The sequence below is a fragment of the Ranitomeya imitator genome, chromosome 2 (assembly GCF_032444005.1).
Source record: "Ranitomeya imitator isolate aRanImi1 chromosome 2, aRanImi1.pri, whole genome shotgun sequence".
NCBI lineage: Eukaryota > Metazoa > Chordata > Amphibia > Anura > Dendrobatidae > Ranitomeya > Ranitomeya imitator.
The window spans coordinates 524,095,758-524,121,447 of NC_091283.1; the positions used below are offsets into that span (position 1 = coordinate 524,095,758).

Below are 25,690 nucleotides of genomic sequence, written 5' to 3' on the forward strand. Positions count from 1 at the left end.
ATGTTCACACATTGCATTTTTGCCACGTTTATGAAATGCAAATTAAAAGCTGCTTTTCACAGCACAAATTTAAGAAATCTCACGCACTTACACTTTTTTTGTGACCAAATTGGAAATGTGATGCATTTTGAAAACTACAGCATGTCATTTCTTTCAGCTTTTTTGCAGTTTTTTTTTTTAAAGAAAGCAATGTGAAAGTACAAAAAAACAAACAAACAAACAAACAAAAAAAACAGCAAAGACCTTGCCATCAGTCTTTGCGGCGTTTTTAGTGGAAAAAAATACAGGTATAGCATTGTGTGAAACTTACTTATTTTTGTGCTTTTCTCAAGTTTAAATCAAATTGTCTTGGTATAATCACATGAGCATGGCTGTTGAGCCATGTTCACACTCAGTATTTAGTCATTATTTTACCTCCATAATTGGAAGCCAAAACCAGGAGAGGAACAATCAGAGGAAAAGTATACTGTGCAAACAATCAGTAATCGCTGCGGGTTGGACGCTGCATACTTGTGCAGCGGCCAGATGTTAGTGCACATAGTAGAGATGGAATTTCTTGAAATCTCATCCACTATGCTGTGACACCCAAGGATCACCAGACCGCAGCATGTCAATTTATCTTGAGGAGACGCTAGCCTCCGCAAGAAAAATGCCACCCATAGATGTATTGGACATGGTGATTCCGCATGGTTCAATGAACACATGCTGAATCACCTGCGTCCAAAGTGCTGCCTAATACTGACCGGATGCACCTACCCTCATAGAAACATGTCACCACTTCTGCATTCTTATTTTTAATGTGGCTGATCACTTGTCTGCAAAAAAAGGTGTCTACTTCTGATCTAATGCATGGATCAAAATCACCCATACTAGTTTATAGGCCTCTGAAGATCACGGGCAGCACACGTCGGTGTGCCATCATTTTTTAACACTGGAATGGGTAGGGGAAGCTTTGTCATTTCTTTTTAGATGTGAGAAAGATGGTTTACTGACACTGACCAAACCGATAACAATACGATCCAAAACACTGATGTGTATAAGAAAGATTTGAATGGCATCTGAACGAGGCCTAAACATAGACAACCCCACTACAGACCTGAAGACCAAAGGACGAAGGGTACAAAATGTACAAATTATAATAGTCAACGCTGGAGACAAAAAGGTTAACGTATCGATTTCGACACATGGCTGCTACTGCCGGAAGAGCAATTTCAGGCAGAATTCTTGTTACGCAACTCTTGCAATACACAAGGGAGTAGAGGATAAAGAGAAGGCGGGTGACGAACCAGAGATACAGAGAGGTCTTGGTAAATGCAGGTCAGATTCCCTTAAAAGAAAAAAAAAGCTCAAGTCAACAATCATAAAACATTTAGCTGCTAGAAATGAATTAATACAAAAAAAATAAGTCTAAAAAGGTGAAATATATAAATCAAGGGCTGGTCCCTGAGTTTTTTTTTTTTTTTAAATCATTAGTCCATCTTGGCCACATGGTTAGTTGGAATCTGTCAGCAGTTTTTTTTGTATGTATTTTGAGAGTAGCGTTACATAGGGACAGAGACCCCGAGTCCAGGAATGTGTCACATATTGGGTTGTGTGCTGTAGCTTCAATACAATCAGTGTTTTATCAGCAGGACTAGGTCTCATGTGCAGACCAGTCAGGCTAGTCTGTGTAACTCCACCCCTCACCACTGATTGGCAGCTTGCTGAGAATGCACAGTGTACGCAGGAAGTGGCCAATCCAGGGTATAGGCAGGGTTATACACCGCTCAGCATTCGGACCACTGTTACACCTACAACTGAGAAAACAGGGATTCTATCCATTAATATAGAAAAAAAATTCTTCAATAGTTGCAAAGTGTTTGAAATGTCTATAACATGCACGGGACCATTTCCATCTTGTGAGATTGCAGTCAATGGTCCTTCCACATCTCAGGAGTCCTAGACATCAGGCCTCAGCCTACTGATGGTGCGCCGTCTACAATGTTGAAAACAAAGACAAGCTGCACACAACAGGCCGAAAGCAAAGCAAGTGATTGGTTTAACTACTGCTCTTTGCAAGGTTTTGTAAGAAACAGAGAAACAGATACTGAAAAAAAACCTTTGCCAAGATCTAAGTCGGAGAAGTGTGCCTACCTTCCTTACTATGGATTGCCTATACGTGTGCCTTCTAACCAGCCCCTGACGTCTTCAGGCGGAGGTACTCGTTGTAGGTAAGAAATAGTCACACTTTACATTGCATTCCTTCCTTTCATGCTACTATTATCCGTTCTGATCTTAAAGTGACCCTCCAGTTCCTTCTAACATGTGGAATGTATCGCTAAAGAGTAACCGGACATACTGGAACTACAATTATTACTTCAACAAACGCAGTATTCCACCCACAGTATATCTGGGGGGAAATCTATACCCAGAGCAGTGCTAAAGCCAGATCAAGACCACAAAGTCACCAAGAGACCCCACTCTGCGGCATCCCAGACAACGAAATGAGAAGGCGGGGTGATAATGGTGGGTGATAATGGTGACAGTAGGCAATGGCATGGGTCCTCCATTGCCCATCCACTTACCAACGGATAGCCTTCATGTGACTGTCTAAGGTTAGCAGCAGTGGTCAGAGAGCGAGCGGACAGTCTGCCAGCTCTTAAGCCCCCTCTGCTCATCACTAGGATGCCATTTTTTAGTTGCTATGGAAACTCTTACTTAACCTGTCCTGGCTACTGGCACACTCAGAGGACTAATGAGGCTATGCATTAATAAGCCTAGAAGCGAGGACACGCTGAAAATTACTTACAGGTACAGAAGATGTCTTGAGAGCAGGTATAGGGGCTCAAGATGTAAGACAATGAAGGCAATTGGAGAAATTAGAGAGCAGCAGTAAAATAAAAAATAAAAAAACATTATGCAAGAAGCCTTAAGGAAAAACACAAATCCAGGGATTTACACAAAACCGTTCAAAAATCAGGTGCTGTGCAGTAGCAATGCTAACCGCAGCATTTGAGGCCGTAAGATTTTTGGAACTACAAGGGCGGTGTTGGATGTGCACCAAGTACTCACAATCGTTAAACTGTATTCCTAGCCAGGACCTCAGGCGGTGAATGCAAATCAGGGCGCTAATTAGAAAAGCAATGCAGTCCCAGGCTAGAAACATGAACTGGTTAGCCTAGGAAGACTCAGGCTATTCCCAGGGCCCCGATTATACACGCCAAGGAGAAGACAAATGTCAAGTGATCTGAACGTGTCCTTGGATGAGATAGAACCCGCAAAGAGAAAATCATGATCCCATACGGAAATGAAAACTACAGCCAAAGTGTGCAACAGGCGGTAATGACACGGGCCAGGGAACATTGGCGGACTAAAGCATGCCAAATCAGGAAGCCTGAGCTACTGGTACAAGCGTGTCGGTGTTTGATCATGGCGGACTCTGGATGTAACCACAATCTCATGCTTGTAAATCAGTCTCATTAATTAGATGATTGGAGCTGCTGCCTGACACAGGTCAGCAGAGAGACTGCCAGTGATGAGCAACAGATAGGATCACAAGACGAAAGCATGTCGGAGGCAGTCTGTATACAGCAAGTGCACGCTCAGCACCAGCATGAACATTTCACAGGCAGATACAACCGATATCAGGCCCTCAGACTACAACCCCAATACAAAGGGGACGTGTCAGGAGGACCTGCTACAAATCCAGATGTCAGTAATGTTCCCAGGTCTCGTTTTCTAATAGGGAGATACATGATTGGATCCAAAGCGGATCTGTCTCCAGATTTCACAATACAGACCGCAAACATTATTAATAGTGATGAGCGAATATACTCGTTACTCGAGATTTCCCAAGCATGCTCGTGGGTCCTCCGAGTACATGTGGGGATTCCCTAGCAACCAGGCAGCCCCGACATGGACTTATGCTGGCTAACAGATGTAAATCATTCAGCTGCGGCAAGAAAAACTAAATCTCCGAGCACTAAAAAATACTCGGAGGACCCCCGAGCGTGCTCGAGAAATCTCGAGTAATGAGTATATTCGCTCATCTCTAATAACCTTAAACCTGATGAGACTGGTGACCTTACATGAAGAACCAGGTCCGTTAAATAAAAAAAATGAGCATTTTAGGAGTGCAACTATAGCACGATTATACAGCCAATGTGACATGGATGTACATACATTAGGTCTACAATGTGGCTGCTGTACTTACTCTGAAAATCCTCGTCACAACGGCAGAGAAGAGTTAAAAAATGATTAGACATTTTCAAAGTAAGCAGACTAAATTCATCAGCTCTAAGAGACATTAAATGTATGCATTCCATATTGTGAAAGTGGGCAACAGATCCAAGTGGGAGCGTCTTGCATTAAAGGACATACAATCATTTATCCCAAGATACCCCAATTACATAGGAACCGCTATTAGGCACCGAGTAGAAAAAAGCAGCAACCTTGTCAGCATCTGATGGTGGGGGCTGTGGCAATCATCTGTTAATGTTGGACGATCCTTTTCGCTGCCCTTATTCTCATGTATACATAGAAGTGGTTGTATAGAACAAGGCGTTGTCAATCATTAGAGGCCCCCAAATTACCTTCGTATAACCCAATGTACTTTCTCATACGCACGAGCTCATACTCCAAATTAATACCTCGGTGATATACGGACTCACAATACAGTGGCATGTGCACGGTGACTGCAATTATTCATTTTACTAGTAAACAGACTGAGAACAGATGCCAAAAATAGTATAAAGCGGTCATTAATCCTACTAATCTTCACAGATCAGTTCCAGTTCATGATCACTACTGCAATTATAATAATTTACGCAGAGTTTTGCCACTAGAGGGCACTATTGGAGTAAGTTGAGTGGCACGGTCTTGAGAAATACAGTAATAAATGTAAGAATTACAAATTTACAGAGAGTTTTATAGGATTAATGCTCGAGATCAAGGTGTGTCCAACAAAAATCATTATCAGACATTACTCATTTCCGACTCTTATGGTCATCTCTGATAAATACAATCATATGATGTTGCAGGAGATTTATCCAAACGTGAAACCCCATGGCTAAAAGAAAAAAAAAAATATGCGCTTCCCAATAAAATCTTAAATGTGCAATTTGCCAGGCAATGGTACAAATAGGTCTGGGGTGTTGCCTAGCAGACATCTAATTGTAGGTTTCCATTCTTCTGGGAGTCCGACAGTCACCAACTAAATATGTGGGTAGCGCTGTTACGAATCCCGTCACTGAAGCATCCACTTCTGCATATCTTATGACAGGTTCAGGGAATATTGATTTATTTTAAGTAAAACGTGGCGTGTATGTGCCCTCACTACAATTCTGCAGACTTCTGCACATCACACCACCTTGCGTAAAGCACGGACTAGCGTAGAACACCCAAATAACATGGAGCTAATGTGTTAGATTCAAAGCCACTGTGCACAGATGAGGCCAGGACCGAACCAGCTGCCCGCAAATGGAGATTCTGGTTCACTTTTATGTCCTAAATCACGTGGCAAGGCTCCTTACAGAGGACCTGTCATAGGGTGAAAGAGAGGCCAATTTTTGAAATTTACATTCCAGCTGCTCCTTTAAGTATTTCATTTTTCACTTTTCTTTTTATTTATTTTTTAAATCCACCATACAGTGCCAGAGATATGGGTCTTCTTATTTAGAGCACACAGTATGTTCATTGTTATGGTCTTTATCAAGGGGGCGTAGCTCACAGGATTAGTTGGAGGAGGTGTCTTTAGGCTAGTCTGAAAAATTCCAAGATAGCCAAATCAATTAAATCAATATTTTTTACCAGATCCCAAATTATCACAGACAACCAGCAAAAAAATAGGGACTTAAAACTTAACATTTAATATACCTATTAAAATTCAATATTTAAAATCAGGTACTCAAACAATTGAATTTTGCACAACCAGAATGGGGAAACTGATTGTAGGAAAAGAGACTGCCAGTAACACTAGCAATGTAACTTATTAGGATGAATCAGTACCACTGATCACCATGTAAATGGTGTCTAGAAAAATAGAGGGTTCGTAGAAAAGAAGGGAAAATCAGAACAATCTCACCAATCCGGTCAATGTGATACCCTCCAATGTCAAAAAAACACAGGAACCCTTGAAACCATCGCTTGGTATTCAATCAGCCATTCCTGGTTGGGACCGCCTCCCAACGCGTTTCTTCCTGAATGGATTCATCAGGGGCTACGGCAGTCAAAAATAAAGTGCCCCAAACACTTCTGGCACTCTCCAAGAGCTTAATGCATTATGATTCATCCTAATAAGTATGTGTCTTTATGAGAGTTACATTCAGGGGGAGGAGTGGGAATAAAAAAGGAACAAAAACTGGGCACTATTAGCAAGACGACAGGTCCACTTTAAAAAAAAACTACGGTACCTCCAACATACCGCCCTAGAGACCTTGTTATCTTCCTATGTGCATTCCATGGCTTAGAAGTCCCTCTAGGCCATTTTAGGAGTCTTCTTAAAAGGTAGGACTCCTGTTTCTATTTTTAGGAGTGCCCCCAGCTTGTCTGCCTCCTACTTTCTGGGGGTGGTGCGCTCCCAGAGATTAACAGCTTGGGACGTGGGCATGGCTGCACTGCTGGCCCACACTGTGCTCTTTGATGTTGCTAGCATAAAGCAGCTTTGGCACTGCACATGGGACACTGACGCTTGGAAGATTCTAATTATCTATCCATCTATTATCTAGCTACTGTAGCTAGTTATCTACATATATATACACTGCTCAAAAAAATGAAGGGGACACTAAAACAGAATATAACTCCAAGTAAATCACACTTCTGTGAAATCAAACTGTCCACCTAGGAAGCAACACTGTTTGACAATCAATTTCACATGCTGTTGTACAAATGGAATAGACAACAGATGGAAATTATTGGCAATTATCAAGACACACTCAATAAAGGAGTGGTTCTGCAGGTGGGGACCACAGACCACATCTCAGTACCAATGCTTTCTGGCTGATGTTTTGGTCACTCTTGAATGTTGGTTGTGCTTTCACACTCGTGGTAGCATGAGACAGACTCTACAACCCACACAAGTGGCTCAGGTAGTGCAGCTCATCCAGGATGGCACATCAATGCGAGCTGTGGCAAGAAGGTTTTCTGTGTCTGTCAGCATAGTGTCCAGAGGCTGGGGGTGCTACCAGGAGACAGGCCAGTACACCACGAGACGTGGAGGGTGCCGTAGGAGGGCAACAACCCAACAGCAGGACCGCTACCTCAGCCTTTGTGCAAGAAGAACAGGAGGAGCACTACCAGAGCCCTGCAAAATGACCTCCAGCATGCCACAAATGTGTATGTCTGCACAAACGGTTAGAAACCGACTCCATGAGGATGGTCTGAGTGCCTGACATCCACAGATGGGGGTTGTGTTCACAGCTTAACACCGTGCAGGACGCTTGGCATTTGCCACAGGACACCATGATTTGCAAATTCACCACTGGCGCTCTGTGCTCTTCACAGATGAAAGCAGGTTCACACTGAGCACATGTGACAGACGTGACAGAGACTGGAGTCGTCGTGGAGAGCAATATGCTGCCTGCAGCATCCTTCAGCATGACCGGTTTGGCAGTGGGTCAGTAATGGTGTGGGGTGACATTTCTTTGGAGGGCCGCACAGCCCTCCATGTGCTCGCCAGAGGTAGCCTGACTGCCATTATGTACCGAGATGAGATCCTCAGACACCTTGTGAGACCATATGCTCGTGTGGTTGGCCCTCGGTTCCTCCTAATGCAGGACAATGCCAGACGTGATGTGGCTGGAGTGTGTCAGCATTTCCTGCAAGATGAAGGCATTGATGCTATGGACTGGCCCACCCATTCCCCAGACCTGAATCCGATTGAACACATCTGGGACATCATGTCTCGCACCATCCACCAAGGTCACGTTACGCCACTGACTGTCCAGGAGTTGACGGATGTTTTAGTCCAGGTCTGGGAGGAGATCCCTCAGGAGACCATCCGCTGCCTCATCAGGAGCATGCCCAGGCGTTGTGGGGAGGTCATAAAGGCACGTGGAGGCCACACACACTACTGAGTATCATTTCCTTGTCTTGAGGCATTGCCACTGAAGTTGTATCAGCCTTTAACTTAATTTTCCACTTTGATTTTGAGCATCATTCCAACTCCAGACCTCCGTGGGATCTTAGTTGTGATTTAAGTTGATAATTTCTAGATTTTATTGTTCTCAACACATTTCACTATGTAATTATTAAAAAAATATATATATGTATCTTCTTAATATATAATTACCGTGTAATGTCTTCACATCCTGCTCCGTCCAGATGTGTCCGGATTCCAGAGTTCCAAGCGGCGGAAGTTCACCGACCTCCATATTGGAACACCCAAGTGATGGGTGTCTCAATATGGAAACTGCTGGTGGTACCAGCCTCTTGCGCGGTACCACCAGCGGAACACTGTCTCGAACACGCCGCCACCGGGATCAGCCGAATGATTCACTGACCGCTGCCATGTTTGTACAGGAGGAGCGCATGCGCAGTTTTAATGTGACCGCCTGTAGACACGTCAAGCATCTGCTGCTAGAATCAGCTGAATGATTCACTGCGCCTGTGCGTAATTCTCGCAGTAAATCAGACCGCCGCCATCTTTGTGCAGACAGATAGCGGTATATGAAAACTCTTCCCACCACAATAGGACCAGACCTGCAAGTGAAAATATCCCCATCAGGGATCCTTTCACAGGTAGGTAATAACTGGTGTTGAATGTAAGACGGTGCAGAATGAATCACTGAGTGTCACTAGGATAAGAACTGTATTTTTTTTTACTGTAAAGCTGTAATTGCAATGCCATGGGGAATGCAAGAGTATAGATCCACAACATCAGATGTTGCCCACACAAAATGTTTGCCTTTCAAAATAAGAAAAAAAAATTCTAACATTTTTTGCCATCTTGCAAAATATTCTGGTCTCCTACCATGTATTGATTAAGAGCAATAATCCTGAAAACAGCTGAAGTCATGTGGCAAGGCTCTGTAAAGGGACAATATTGACATTTAGCATTTCAATTCCTAATAGTTTGTATTGGAGATCCAATTTTCTTCCTCTGAAGAGCCTATTTGCATATTCAAACTTATAGTCACATGACTGCCGGGAAGCATTGCTTAGTGCGCCACCCACTGGTTACTATTGGCACAGGCATCACATCTGCATCTGGCATGAATCAAGTGCATTCCTAAAAGCATTAATGCAAGCATGGCGTCAAGTCAACCCGTTAAGGCAAAAAATAGTATGCATTTAAAAGCCAGGACAGATGGCAGCAAAGTTTTAAGGAGCCGAAAAGGAGGAAGACACTTCAGAGAAAGGAAAGGCATGAATTACAGCACAATGGTGTTACTATACACCACAGTAGGATGGCACCTCATAACCACAACAGTCAACTGAGAGGAAACAATGTCCATGTGTAGGTGACTTGACTGAAATTTACAGTAAACCAAAGATTTTAATCAGCTCACTACCAGTGCCCCACCTTCATCTCCACTGCATTGTGCAGAAGGTCACACACTTTCTACCTCACCAAATTACCCATCCCAACTTGCAGGTCACCCCTCTGCCTTCACAGATATATTAACCCTGTATGTATATACAGGTGCTGGGCTGGTGATGTATCTACAGGTGCTGGGCTGGTGATGTATATACAGGTGCTGGGCTGGTGATGTATATACAGGTGCTGGGCTGGTGATGTATATACAGGTGCTGGGCTGGTGATGCAAATACAGGTGCTAGGCTGGTGATGTATATACAGGTGCTGGGCTGGTGATGCATATACAGGTGCTGGGCTGGTGATGTATCTACAGGTGCTGGGCTGGTGATGTATATACAGGTGCTGGGCTGGTGATGCATATACAGGTGCTGGGCTGGTGATGTATCTACAGGTGCTGGGCTGGTGATGTATATACAGGTGCTGGGCTGGTGATGTATATACAGGTGCTGGGCTGGTGATGCAAATACAGGTGCTGGGCTGGTGATGTATATACAGGTGCTGGGCTGGTGATGTATATACAGGTGCTGGGCTGGTGATGTATATACAGGTCCTTCTCAAAAAATTAGCATATAGTGTTAAATTTCATTATTTACCATAATGTAATGATTACAATTAAACTTTCATATATTATAGATTCATTATCCACCAACTGAAATTTGTCAGGTCTTTTATTGTTTTAATACTGATGATTTTGGCATACAACTCCTGATAACCCAAAAAACCTGTCTCAATAAATTAGCATATTTCACCCATCCAATCAAATAAAAGTGTTTTTTAATAACAAACAAAAAAACCATCAAATAATAATGTTCAGTTATGCACTCAATACTTGGTCGGGAATCCTTTGGCAGAAATGACTGCTTCAATGCGGCGTGGCATGGAGGCAATCAGCCTGTGACACTGCTGAGATGTTATGGAGGCCCAGGATGCTTCAATAGCGGCCTTAAGCTCATCCAGAGTGTTGGGTCTTGCGTCTCTCAACTTTCTCTTCACAATATCCCACAGATTCTCTATGGGGTTCAGGTCAGGAGAGTTGGCAGGCCAATTGAGCACAGTAATACCATGGTCAGTAAACCATTTACCAGTGGTTTTGGCACTGTGAGCAGGTGCCAGGTCGTGCTGAAAAATGAAATCTTCATCTCCATAAAGCATTTCAGCCGATGGAAGCATGAAGTGCTCCAAAATCTCCTGATAGCTAGCTGCATTGACCCTGCCCTTGATGAAACACAGTGGACCAACACCAGCAGCTGACATGGCACCCCACACCATCACTGACTGTGGGTACTTGACACTGGACTTCAGGCATTTTGGCATTTCCTTCTCCCCAGTCTTCCTCCAGACTCTGGCACCTTGATTTCCGAATGACATGCAAAATTTGCTTTCATCAGAAAAAAGTACTTGGGACCACTTAGCAACAGTCCAGTGCTGCTTCTCTGTAGCCCAGGTCAGGCGCCTCTGCCGCTGTTTATGGTTCAAAAGTGGCTTTACCTGGGGAATGCGGCACCTGTAGCCCATTTCCTGCACACGCCTGTGCACGGTGGCTCTGGATGTTTCCACACCAGACTCAGTCCACTGCTTCCTCAGGTTCCCCAAGGTCTGGAATCGGTCCTTCTGCACAATCTTCCTCAGGGTCCGGTCTCCTCTTCTCGTTGTACAGCGTTTTCTGCCACATTGTTTCCTTCCAACAGACTTACCATTGAGGTGCCTTGATACAGCACTCTGGGAACAGCCTATTTGTTGAGAAATTTCTTTCTGGGTCTTACCCTCTTGCTTGAGGGTGTCAATGATGGCCTTCTTGACATCTGTCAGGTCGCTAGTCTTACCCATGATGGGGGTTTTGAGTAATGAACCAGGCAGGGAGTTTATAAAAGCCTCAGGTATCTTTTGCATGTGTTTAGAGTTAATTAGTTGATTCAGAAGATTAGGGTAATAGGTCGTTTAGAGAACCTTTTCTTGATATGCTAATTTATTGAGACAGGTTTTTTGGGTTATCAGGAGTTGTATGCCAAAATCATCAGTATTAAAACAATAAAAGACCTGACAAATTTCAGTTGGTGGATAATGAATCTATAATATATGAAAGTTTAATTGTAATCATTACATTATGGTAAATAATGAAGTTTAACACTATATGCTAATTTTTTTAGAAGGACCTGTACAGGTGCTGGGCATGTGTATACAGGTGCTGGGCTGGTGATGCAAATACAGGTGCTGGGCTGGTGATGTATATACAGGTGCTAGGCTGGTGATGTATATACAGGTGCTGGGCTGGTGATGCAAATACAGGTGCTGGGCTGGTGATGCATATACAGGTGCTGGGCTGGTGATGTATCTACAGGTGCTGGGCTGGTGATGTATATACAGGTGCTGGGCTGGTGATGTATATACAGGTGCTGGGCTGGTGATGTATATACAGGTGCTGGGCTGGTGATGTATATACAGGTGCTGGGCTGGTGATGTATATACAGGTGCTAGGCTGGTGATGTATATACAGGTGCTGGGCTGGTGATGTATATACAGGTGCTGCGCTGGTGATGCAAATACAGGTGCTAGGCTGGTGATGCATATACAGGTGCTGGGCTGGTGATGCATATACAGGTGCTGGGCTGGTGATGTATATACAGGTGCTGGGCTGGTGATGTATATACAGGTGCTGGGCTGGTGATGTATACACAGGTGCTGCGCTGGTGATGCAAATACAGGTGCTGGGCTGGTGATGTATATACAGGTGCTGGGCTGGTGATGTATATACAGGTGCTGGGCTGGTGATGTATATACAGGTGTTGGGCTGGTGATGTATATACAGGTGCTGGGCTGGTGATGTATATACAGGTGCTGGGCTGGTGATGTATATACAGGTGCTGGGCTGGTGATGTATATACAGGTGCTGGGCTGGTGATGTATATACAGGTGCTGCGCTGGTGATGCAAATACAGGTGCTAGGCTGGTGATGTATATACAGGTGCTGGGCTGGTGATGTATATACAGGTGCTGGGCTGGTGATGTATATACAGGTGCTGGGCTGGTGATGTATATACAGGTGCTGCGCTGGTGATGCAAATACAGGTGCTAGGCTGGTAATGTATATACAGGTGCTGTATGAGGAGTTGTATGCCAAAATCATCAGTATTAAAACAATAAAAGACCTGACAAACTTCAGTTGGTGGATAATGAATCTATAATATATGAAAGTTTAATTGTAATCATTACATTATGGTAAATAATGAAGTTTAACACTATATGCTAATTTTTTTAGAAGGACCTGTACAGGTGCTGGGCATGTGTATACAGGTGCTGGGCTGGTGATGCAAATACAGGTGCTGGGCTGGTGATGTATATACAGGTGCTAGGCTGGTGATGTATATACAGGTGCTGGGCTGGTGATGCAAATACAGGTGCTGGGCTGGTGATGCATATACAGGTGCTGGGCTGGTGATGTATCTACAGGTGCTGGGCTGGTGATGTATATACAGGTGCTGGGCTGGTGATGTATATACAGGTGCTGGGCTGGTGATGTATATACAGGTGCTGGGCTGGTGATGTATATACAGGTGCTGGGCTGGTGATGTATATACAGGTGCTAGGCTGGTGATGTATATACAGGTGCTGGGCTGGTGATGTATATACAGGTGCTGCGCTGGTGATGCAAATACAGGTGCTAGGCTGGTGATGCATATACAGGTGCTGGGCTGGTGATGCATATACAGGTGCTGGGCTGGTGATGTATATACAGGTGCTGGGCTGGTGATGTATATACAGGTGCTGGGCTGGTGATGTATACACAGGTGCTGCGCTGGTGATGCAAATACAGGTGCTGGGCTGGTGATGTATATACAGGTGCTGGGCTGGTGATGTATATACAGGTGCTGGGCTGGTGATGTATATACAGGTGTTGGGCTGGTGATGTATATACAGGTGCTGGGCTGGTGATGTATATACAGGTGCTGGGCTGGTGATGTATATACAGGTGCTGGGCTGGTGATGTATATACAGGTGCTGGGCTGGTGATGTATATACAGGTGCTGCGCTGGTGATGCAAATACAGGTGCTAGGCTGGTGATGTATATACAGGTGCTGGGCTGGTGATGTATATACAGGTGCTGGGCTGGTGATGTATATACAGGTGCTGGGCTGGTGATGTATATACAGGTGCTGCGCTGGTGATGCAAATACAGGTGCTAGGCTGGTAATGTATATACAGGTGCTGTATGAGGAGTTGTATGCCAAAATCATCAGTATTAAAACAATAAAAGACCTGACAAATTTCAGTTGGTGGATAATGAATCTATAATATATGAAAGTTTAATTGTAATCATTACATTATGGTAAATAATGAAATTTAACACTATATGCTAATTTTTTTAGAAGGACCTGTACAGGTGCTGGGCATGTGTATACAGGTGCTGGGCTGGTAATGTACATACAGGTGCTGGGCTGGTGATGTATATACAGGTGCTGGGCTGGTGATGCAAATACAGGTGCTGGGCTGGTGATGTATATACAGGTGCTAGGCTGGTGATGTATATACAGGTGCTGGGCTGGTGATGCAAATACAGGTGCTGGGCTGGTGATGTATATACAGGTGCTAGGCTGGTGATGTATATACAGGTGCTGGGCTGGTGATGCAAATACAGGTGCTGGGCTGGTGATGCATATACAGGTGCTGGGCTGGTGATGTATCTACAGGTGCTGGGCTGGTGATGTATATACAGGTGCTGGGCTGGTGATGTATATACAGGTGCTGGGCTGGTGATGTATATACAGGTGCTGGGCTGGTGATGTATATACAGGTGCTGGGCTGGTGATGTATATACAGGTGCTGGGCTGGTGATGTATATACAGGTGCTGGGCTGGTGATGTATATACAGGTGCTGGGCTGGTGATGTATATACAGGTGCTGGGCTGGTGATGTATATACAGGTGCTGGGCTGGTGATGTATATACAGGTGCTGGGCTGGTGATGCAAATACAGGTGCTGGGCTGGTGATGCATATACAGGTGCTGGGCTGGTGATGTATCTACAGGTGCTGGGCTGGTGATGTATATACAGGTGCTGGGCTGGTGATGTATATACAGGTGCTGGGCTGGTGATGTATATACAGGTGCTGGGCTGGTGATGTATATACAGGTGCTGGGCTGGTGATGTATATACAGGTGCTAGGCTGGTGATGTATATACAGGTGCTGGGCTGGTGATGTATATACAGGTGCTGGGCTGGTGATGTATATACAGGTGCTGGGCTGGTGATGCATATACAGGTGCTGGGCTGGTGATGCATATACAGGTGCTGGGCTGGTGATGTATATAGAGGTGCTGGGCTGGTGATGTATATACAGGTGCTGGGCTGGTGATGTATATACAGGTGCTGCGCTGGTGATGCAAATACAGGTGCTAGGCTGGTGATGTATATACAGGTGCTGGGCTGGTGATGTATATACAGGTGCTGGGCTGGTGATGTATATACAGGTGCTGGGCTGGTGATGTATATACAGGTGCTGGGCTGGTGATGTATATACAGGTGCTGGGCATGTGTATACAGGTGCTGGGCTGGTGATGTATATACAGGTGCTGGGCTGGTGATGTATATACAGGTGCTGGGCTGGTGATGCAAATACAGGTGCTGGGCTGGTGATGCATATACAGGTGCTGGGCTGGTGATGTATCTACAGGTGCTGGGCTGGTGATGTATATACAGGTGCTGGGCTGGTGATGTATATACAGGTGCTGGGCTGGTGATGTATATACAGGTGCTGGGCTGGTGATGTATATACAGGTGCTGGGCTGGTGATGTATATACAGGTGCTGGGCTGGTGATGTATATACAGGTGCTGGGCTGGTGATGTATATACAGGTGCTGGGCTGGTGATGCATATACAGGTGCTGGGCTGGTGATGCATATACAGGTGCTAGGCTGGTGATGTATATACAGGTGCTGGGCTGGTGATGTATATACAGGTGCTGGGCTGGTGATGTATATACAGGTGCTGGGCTGGTGATGTATATACAGGTGCTGGGCTGGTGATGTATATACAGGTGCTGGGCTGGTGATGTATATACAGGTGCTGGGCTGGTGATGTATATACAGGTGCTGGGCTGGTGATGTATATACAGGTGCTGGGCTGGTGATGTATATACAGGTGCTGGGCTGGTGATGTATATACAGGTGCTGCGCTGGTGATGCAAATACAGGTGCTAGGCTGGTGATGTATATACAGGTGCTGGGCTGGTGATGTATATACAGGTGCTGGGCTGGTGATGTATATACAGGTGCTGGGCTGGTGATGTATATACAGGTGCTGCGCTGGTGATGCAAATACAGGTGCTAGGCTGGTAATGTATATACAGGTGCTGGGCTGGTGATGTATATACAGGTGCTGGGCTGGTGATGTATATACAGGTGCTGGGCTGGTGATTTATATACAGGTGCTGGGCTGGTGATGTATATACAGGTGCTGCGCTGGTGATGCAAATACAGGTGCTAGGCTGGTGATGTATATACAGGTGCTGGGCTGGTGATGTATATACAGGTGCTGGGCTGGTGATGTATATACAGGTGCTGCGCTGGTGATGCAAATACAGGTGCTAGGCTGGTGATGTATATACAGGTGCTGGGCTGGTGATGTATATACAGGTGCTGGGCTGGTGATGTATATACAGGTGCTGGGCTGGTGATGTATATACAGGTGCTGGGCTGGTGATGTATATACAGGTGCTGGGCTGGTGATGTATATACAGGTGCTGGGCTGATGATGTATATACAGGTGCTGGGCTGGTGATGTATATACAGGTGCTGGGCTGGTGATGCATATACAGGTGCTGGGCTGGTGATGTATATACAGGTGCTGGGCTGGTGATGTATATACAGGTCTGGCTGTCCCGGATATTCATTGGTCGCGGCCTCTGTCTGTCATGGAAATCCAAGTCGATGATTGGTCGTGGCAAAACGCCCACGACCATTGCCACGACCAATCAGCGACGGCCATAGTCTGGCAGCGAAATGGCCGCTGCTTTACTGCCCTGCAGTCAGCGCCGAGCGCTCACATAGGGTTAATGCCAGTGTTAACGGGCCGCGGTGTAATGCACTCCGTAACACAGCTATTAACCCTGTGTGACCAACTTTTTACTATTGATGCTGCGTATGCAGCATCAACAGTAAAACGATCTAATGTTACAAATAATAATAATAATAATAATAATAAAAACGGTTATTCTCACCCTCCGACGTTGCGTTGTCCTCGGCAGTGGAAGCGGCAGGTTCCGGTGCCAAGGATGCTATGCGAGAAGGACCTCCCGTGACGTTACGGTCATGTGACCGTGACGTCATCACAGGTCCTGCGCTCATACCAACCCTGGGACCGGAAGCTTCCGCGTGCACCGCACACAGGCGCCAGAACTTCAAGGGGCCTTCGGAGGGTGAGTATATGTTTATTTTGTATTTTAAGTCTTTTTTAACCATGCATTTAGTGCTGCACCAAAAAATTACCTTCACACAAGGTCAGTAAAATAGAATAAATTTTATTAACCAACAACAGAAAATAATATATATGTATAAAATACAGTTGGGTACACACCTAAAGCACAGGAATAGGTGGGCTACCCAGGTAAGGGCTCCATTAGTAGTGGTATCATAGTACAAACCAAAACATATTAACGCAAACAATCATTGTGCAAGTGACCATGTACAAACATGCATAATAGTAAGGTAAGTAATAATACGGACAGTGTACAAGTAAAACAATGTAATGATATAGTTACCAAATGGGGCACTCCTGGGGGACCCACCAACACCCGACACACGTTTCGCATTGCTATATACTACATGGGCTGGGTTACATACTGCGTGGGCTCTATTATATACAGTCATGGCCAAAAGCATTGACACCCCGGCAATTGTGTCAGATAATACTCATTTTCTTCCTGAAAATGATTGCAAACACAAATTATTTGGTATTATCTGGTCAGCGCCGAGGACACAGACTACGGGGAGCGGAGCACTGGGGACTGAGTGCGAGGAGCGGGCGCCGGCCACTGATTGCGGGGAGTATGGAGCGGCCATTTTCTTCCGGACTGTGCCTGTAGCTGATTGGTCGTGGCTGTTTTGCGGCGACCAATCAGCGACTAGGATTCCCATAATAGACAGAGGCCAGGACCAATGAATATCCGTGACAGAAGGACAGACAGACAGACGGAAGTACCCCTTAGACAATTATGTATATATATATGTGTGTGTGTGTGTGTGTGTGTGTGTGTGTGTGTGTGTGTATATATGTGTATATATATATATACGTGTATATATATATGTGTGTATATATATATTTATATATATATATATATATATATATATATATATACACACACACACCATATAGATACCAATAAAAGTAAAATTAATTGAGATATCAGTAGGTTACGTGTTTTTGAATATCCATATTGAATCAGGAGCCCCATATAATGCTCCATAAGTTTATGACCCCATAAGATGCTCCATATTGAAATTTGCCCCATACAATCCTGCATAAGGGTTAATAATGGTCCCATAAGATGCTCCATAGGCACATTTGCCCAATATAATGCTGCACAAATGTTGATTATGGCCCCGTAAGATGCTCCATAAAGATATTTGCCCCATATAGTGCTGCACAAACCTTGATTATGGCCCCATACTGACACTTGCCCCATATAGTGCTGCAGAAAACGTTGATTATGGCCCCAGACACTTGCCCCATATAGTGCTGCACAAACATTATGACCCCATAAGATGCTCCATACAGACAATTGCCCCATTTGCTGTTGCTGCGATAAAAAAAAAAAAAAAAAAAAAAATCACATGCTCACCTCTCCGTCGCTCAGGCCCCCGACACTTTCAATATTCACCTGACTTCTTCTGGCACTGCTCCATCTTCAGTGTCTTCTGCACTGACGTTCAGGCAGAGGGCGCGCACTAACCACGTCACCGCGCCCTCTGACCTGAGTGTCACTGCTGAAGACAGAGCGGCGCCGGGAACGAGGAGCAGGTGAATATCGCGCAGCGCTCCCCCTCCCTGTTATACTCACCTGCCCCTGGCGCGGTTCAGTCCCTGCTTCCCAAGCACCGCAGCTTCTTCCTGTACTAAGCGGTCATCGTTACCGCTCATTACAGTAATGAATATGAGGCTCCACCCCTATGGGAGGTGGAGCCGCATATTCACTATTGTAATGAGCGGTACCATGTGACCGCTCAGTACAGGAAGAAGCTGGGGCACCGGGGAGCAGGAACCTGCAGGGACCACGCCAGGAGCAGGTGAGTATAATTAGACAGCCTCAGCTCCCCTTCCCCTGCCGACCCCTGGGTATGACCCGAGAGGGGGACTTTGAGCCCAAAAAAATGGGCTGAAAATCTTGGCTTATACTCGAGTATATACGGTGTGTATATATATATATATATATATATATATATATATATATATATATATATATATATATATATATATATATATACATACACCGTGTTTCCCCGATAGTAAGACACCCCCGAAAGTAAGACGTAGTGGGGGTTTTAGCGGGGTCGGCTAATGTAAGACGTACCCCGAAAGTAAGACGTAGTAAATACCGTAGTGCTGAGTAGTGTCGGGGTCGGCCGAAACTCGATGGTTCCCAGGGTCTGAAGGAGAGGAAACTCTCCTTCAGGCCCTGCGATCCATATTTAAGTGTAAAATAAAGAATTAAAATAAAAAATATCGCTATACTTACCCTCTGACGCGCCCTGGTACTAACCGGGAACCTTCCTTCCTTCGAATCAGCGCTTCCAGGACCTTGCGGTGACGTCGCGGCTTCTGAAGGAAGGTTCCCGGTTAGTACCAGGGCGCGTCAGAGGGTAAGTATAGCGATATTTTTTATTTTAATTCTTTATTTTACACTTAAATATGGATCGCAGGGCCTGAAGGAGAGTTTCCTCTCCTTCAGATCCTGGGAACCATGCAGGGATACCTTCCGATACTTGTGTCCCATTGACTTGTATTGGTATCGGTATCGGCGATATCCAATATTTTTCGGGTATCGGCCGATACTATCCGATACCGATACTTTCAAGTATCGGACGGTATCGCTCAACACTAGTACGGTAGTAAACTGTACGTTGGAAAAAAAAACGCAGCGTTTTTTTTCCAATGTAAGACATACCCCGAAAGTAAGACATAGTGGGACTTTTGAGTGGTAAAAGAATGTAAGACACTGTCTTACTTTCGGGGAAACACGGTATATATCTATATATACACACACACACGTTTCTGTGGCACATTAATGGTCCAGTAAAGATCTTTTGACCCTATATGTATATAGGAGTGTGTGTGTGCTTTTGTATCTATTCGTAGAATTGCCTTGTAATGTTTTAATTTCCTGTTCTGTACAGATGTCACCGTATCCAAGAATTTCAAGTAGAGGAAGTTCACCTACCGCCATATTGGGACACCCAAGTGATAGGTGTCTCAATATGGAAACTGCTGCTGGTACCAACCTATTGCGCAGTACCACCAGCGGAACACCGTCGCACACCACACACACACAGTCTTTTGTGCGGTACCACCAGCGGAACACCGTCGCGAACACGCCGCCGCTGGGATCAGCAGAATGATTCACTGACCACCGCCATCCTTGTACAGGAGGAGCGCAGTTTTAATGTGACCGCCGCTATCTGTCTGCACAAAGATGGCAGCGGTCTGATTTACTGCACCTGCGCAAATTACGTGCAGGTGCAGTGAATCATTCAGCTGGCGGCAGATGCACGACATGTCTACAGGCACAGGAAGCCGGTCACATTAAAGGGGCTTTCCCATGAACGTAAGTTCATTTTAAAAATTGTCTGTGTCTGACCATGTATGGAGCATACCACATCTACTGGGCAGGGGAGGAAGCAAAAGATAATACTGACATTACAGCAAGGGATCACAGTGGATTCCTTTTGTCAGGTAAAATAATTCACTTCTTCCCCTGCCCATGAGCTGTGGTATGTTCTGTACACGGTCAGACACAGACAATTTTTTAAAGTGAACAACAGTGACAAAAACAATGCATAAAAGCGTAGGTGTTAAACACATGAGTCCCCTGATGCAAAGGTCATTAGATTACCGCAGGATGCCATTAGGCAACAACAGTGCCACATGCTTGTCCCCATTGTGACATTATCGCCCCATATACACATACCCTTTTTATTTCTGTTAAGAAATGGTTAAAGATTTCACAAAGGCAAAAAAAAACAAAACAAGCCAGCTTTCAGTCTCCCCTTATTGCGATCTATTTAAGGAACTGGCCTCAAAGGGGATGTCTGGGCCATTTTTGCCATTTTTTTCCTTTATGGTGTTGGCATTTATCTTTTGCTAAATCACACTTCTATGGACGTGGTGATACAGGATATGATTTTATTTTCTGGACAAAAAAGGAGGTGCTTCAAGTTCTTAAATTATTTTTTTTCTAGATTTAGATTTTTTATTTACGGTATTTTCAACTTTAGTTTTATTATTAAGGGACTTTTTAGAACAACAATCAGTGGTTATATTACAATACTGGCAATCTTTGGGTTGTGCTTCACAGAAAGACCGAGATGGCAGCAGTAGGGGCTTTCAGTAGGCCTACGGCTGCCATGACAGCCCATCAGCGCCCTGCGATGAGAGCTGGTGTGCATGCGAATTGGCAAATGAGTCATCAAATTAACAGCAGAGTTTAAATTGTTAAATAGAAGTGATTGGAGCATGCTCTGGTCACTGCTGTGACACATCTGCGCAGCTAAGCACTGTGCAAGTTCAGCTCCTGGTGACCTGACGTACAATGATTATTACATTTTACATCAAGAAGAGGCAAAAACCGTCATAGTGAAATGTTGTTCCATACAGCAATGACAAAACTAATGAAACAAAGATAAGCACCATACTCTACACAAAGAGGAAAAATAATCAATTTGATGCTATTTGCCTACCAAATAAACCCATCTTTCAGGACTTGTGCCATATTTATTGCTTCACACTTTCTGCTCTTTGTCCAACAAGGAGGTATGATCTAAGATGCGACACTACGCAAGGAAAAGCACCATATTTTGAAACAAAATTTTGGTACAAACTAGGTTACCTAATCGTTGGTGAGAACAGACTAGAAAGTCAATAGATTCACCAAATTTATCATATGACGTGAATTTACTAGGAGGAATTTGGCCTCTTAAGACTGAAGCCCCATCATTGCATTTGCGTCATACTTATTCTATTGATGCCTCTCTTTTGAATTTGCTTGGCTGTTTTCATTTTTTTTCCCCACTTTGTGGATGGAGATCAGCAATTCCAGATGTTTTCACCTGATTCATCAATTGTGACTTTTAAAAAGTCTGGAAATTTAGCGCAACTCCACTGCAGTCTCCCAGATGTACTTTGGCATCATTTTGCCAACATGTGACTTCTGACACGAAAAGGTTGCAAAAACAGTTCAAGACAGAAAAAAAAATCAAAAAAAAAAAATCAACAAATTCTTGACTGTACGCCAAGATCATGAATCGCACGTGCAAAAAAAAAAGACAACTAATACAACAAGACAAAGAAAAAAATAGCTTTAAAAAAAACACAAATAGTCACTGAGTCCCAGTTAGCACTAAGAAAGTGACAGTATTGCTAAATCCGAGCCAAAGTCTGTAAATTCAAAAAAATTAGATTTTATTTTGCTCTGATTTTTTATTACCACACTTGGGGCCCAATTGATCAAAGCTTTTATGCTAATATTCTGATATAAAAAGCCTTGAAAATTCGCATAATTTTGGCATAATGTGAGGCTGCGCTAAAATTTGGTGACACTTCTCACGCCATTTATGCCCAATTCCAATAAAGTGAGAGGAGCTGGAGGGGGACAGAGACATGGCGATTGCAGAGTTCGCTATGCCACTCTACCTGGGACTAGAGTAGGATTTCTGTTGAGGCACACACAGCGCCACTTGTCTAATGCTCCTGATTCATGAAGAGGAGCATGTCTCTATGAATCAGTAGAGTCGGACTCCAGCATGCCCCCTCATCAATACCGGTTTGAACAATGCCGGTCTTGATGAATTGGGCCCTTAATCTGAAGAGTGTAAAATGAATCCGCATGATATTCCCCACTTCTGATTCACAATTTGTGTAAGCTTATTTCTTTAGTCCATGCAAGGTGCTCCGTAAAAAAAAATATTTTGTCATACTATCAATTCACTAAGAAACCTACAAGGCAAGGATCAGAAACCTGCAGTTCTGGACTAGTCTGGATATAAGGCCACATTCACACGTTCAGTATTTGGTCAATAACTGGAAGCCAAAAACCACAAGCGGAACAGAAAGTAAAAGTATAATAAAAACACGTGACCTCTTCTGTATTTGGCTTACAAATACTGATGTAAAGTGCTGACCAAATCCTCAAAATGTGAACGTTGCCCCTTTGTCATTCATGTATTCATATGAGAAATATATAAAATAATAGATAAATAATAGATAAAACAGATCAACGTACATAAATTCAACTCAGTTCCATGTAACTCAGCCCTGATGACATAACGGGGTGAAACCTCACGTAGGAGGCATGATTTTTACTCACGTCACAGAGGCCCCGCGTGAGGTTACAGAGTGGATAAAGTCCGGTCACAAGCCTCGCCAATTTCTGCAGAAGGAAAAGAAAAAAAAGTTATAACAAGTCATGACCCTTTTATGAATGTTTGGCTGACAGTTTTACCTTCGCACTGCCTGCATGGACTCACATGTTACGTCATCTAACCAACCATACCATGCACACAACATAAGAGTAAAAACACATACAATGGACCGAAATTATAGAAATCATTCACACATGCCATCCTACATTTATAATGTGTTTTTACCAGAAAGACAAAATGAGAATACTTACTATGCTCTGTACAAACAACTATTGCCGATGTGTACAGAGTATTAGAGCTGAATGAACGGCGCTCTACCGGTCTTATAATCCTACATATTTTCTAATGTCTTCGTGTTAATCAGAAATCCTAGGCCGCGGAATAATATATGTCTCTTTGTATTAACATTAACACGCATAAAAAGTGCAGCTGTCCGGACAGATGGGACGGGAACGTATTAGAAATATTGTGCAGCCAGTGATTTAAGACAATGAGAACATCACTTGTGTTTAACTCCGTGTATTCAGCTGAATTAATCAAATCGGCCTTAAAGTAAGTAACAAAATCCCAGATTCAGATAAGCAGCGTCCCTTGAAAAAGTATTTGCTTCTGGCGGCTATAGGCTTCTGTAGCCCATTAATGATCCAGTAAACAGTACGTAAAAAAAAAACAAAAAACCCTCAAACAATATTTTGACCCTAAAAATTGACACGCCATGGTCATCCTTGGTTTATAAGGCAAGGAAAGATACAAGAAAAACAGCTTTTTATAGGAATAATTATTGCTTGTAGACAATAATTTTAAATGTGTAGTGGGAAACACCCTTCAAAATGATTTGATTTGTTTTACCATTTCTTATTACAACAATTTCTGCATATGGCCTGCCCAACTGACATGGGTAACAGAACTTTAATAACGGCTTCTAGATCCCACCAAGCTAAGGTAGGGGTCTCAAAAAGAGTTTAGCTATGCTGTCCCACAGTGATCAATGGGATTTATGCAAACCGCATTGTACAGCAACACTCGGCTCTTTTATGTTATATGCATGGGGATAGAGAAGACATTTACTTTCTACCTTAAGACAATCCGTTTAATTGTATTCTAGCGGAGTAGTAAAACGCTACAAAATTCCACTTGCCATTGCCTTGTTCACCTAGTCCAACCCATAATGATTTCTCACATACGAGTCACTAAACATTGATCCCGATTAATATTTAAGCTGGATTTTGATTCTATGTTCCACTGCATCTTATTTGACCCACTTTGCATGTTACAGATTGGGCACAATCCAGATCTCATTAAGTCTGCCAGATTATGGTTATTACTAAAATGAAGACGCAGACGTAAGACGTGCTGTGCCACCAGCTATAAGGACATTACATCTGGCCCCACAGCATCTTGGTAAATCTCTGCTGGGATAAACATTGATATGCGAGCTGGTGCCTGCATGCCAAACGCCACATTAATCTTGGGATTTAAGGCTTAGGCGTGTGAGTTGATACACTCCTTGGGGGTAAAGGTTAGAACTATAATAGATTACGAAGAGAGGAAACCAGATTTGTGTCTTAATGATAATGGAGCATGAGGAAAGGACATTTCATTAGAGGAAACCAGGAAGGTGTGAGGCAGGAGAGAGATCTGTGACATTAGCTGGGTTCTGGTTATTAGGCATCCAGAGCGTCGTGTTATTTGCCTACAGACGTTGGCCTTTTCCTTGTTCTTACAGTACAGTTGCAGATTATTTGATTATACCATTTCATAAAAGCAATTTAGTCTTGTATTAAATACCTCAGGTCAATGAGAGGTGGACTTAGGCTACTTTCACACTAGCGTTTTTTGCAATACGTCGCAATGCGTCGTTTATGGGGAAAAAAAAACGCATCCTGCAAAGTTGCCCCATAGATCAACATTAGCGACGCATTGCCACACGACGCATTGCGACGGTTGCGCCGTGTTGTGGCGGAACGCCGGGAGCAAAAAACGTTACATGTAAAGTTTTTTGCTGCCGACGGACCGCTTTTTCCGACCGCGCATGCGCGGCTGGAACTCCGCCCCCACCTCCCCGCACCTCACAATGGGGCAGCTGATGCGCTGGAAAAATGCATCCGCTGCCTCCGTTGTGCAGTGCGTTAAACGCTAGCGTCGGAATCTCTGCCCGACGCATTGCGACGGGGAGATTCCGACGCTAGTGTGAAAGTAGCCTAAGAAAACAAGTACTGTATGTTTGAGAATTTGGTTTTAACATTCTCTTTAAGGACCATCCAGGGTAAGATCTTAATTTGGTGTTGTGCGGCGCATTCACTGCTAGCGTCGGAACCTCGGCCCGACACACTGCGATGGGCCGAGTCCGACGCTAGTGTGAAAGTAGCTTTATGTACAAGGGTCTCATTCTGGAGAACCACTTGCTTCTAGGTCATCTGTCAAACATGGGAGCAGTTACTGATTTTTTTTTTTTTATACCGTAATCTTGACAAAATAAAAAATAAAAATGAATTTTGCAAAGTCGAAAGGTCACAGTTTTTTTTGTTTTTGCCCTACCGAGACAGGAA

General features: G+C 44.1%; 1 protein-coding gene and 1 long non-coding RNA gene across 3 annotated transcripts in view; one reads left to right on the forward strand and one right to left on the reverse strand.

Annotated features, from left to right (window-relative positions):
- LOC138664828 (uncharacterized) overlaps positions 1–25,690 on the forward strand; it is a 617,141-nt gene that overhangs the window by 533,551 nt on the left and 57,900 nt on the right. The gene's annotated exons all lie outside the window — the stretch shown is intronic.
- LOC138664827 (signal transducer and activator of transcription 5B) overlaps positions 1–25,690 on the reverse strand; it is a 233,500-nt gene that overhangs the window by 72,380 nt on the left and 135,430 nt on the right. Inside the window, exon 2 of one of the 2 annotated variants that reach the window (XM_069751807.1) lies at positions 23,087–23,149. The gene's annotated coding sequence lies outside the window, so the exon portion shown is untranslated. Of the gene's footprint in view, positions 1–23,002; positions 23,150–25,690 lie in introns of those variants that run through there. The other variant, XM_069751808.1, reaches the window with a different exon arrangement.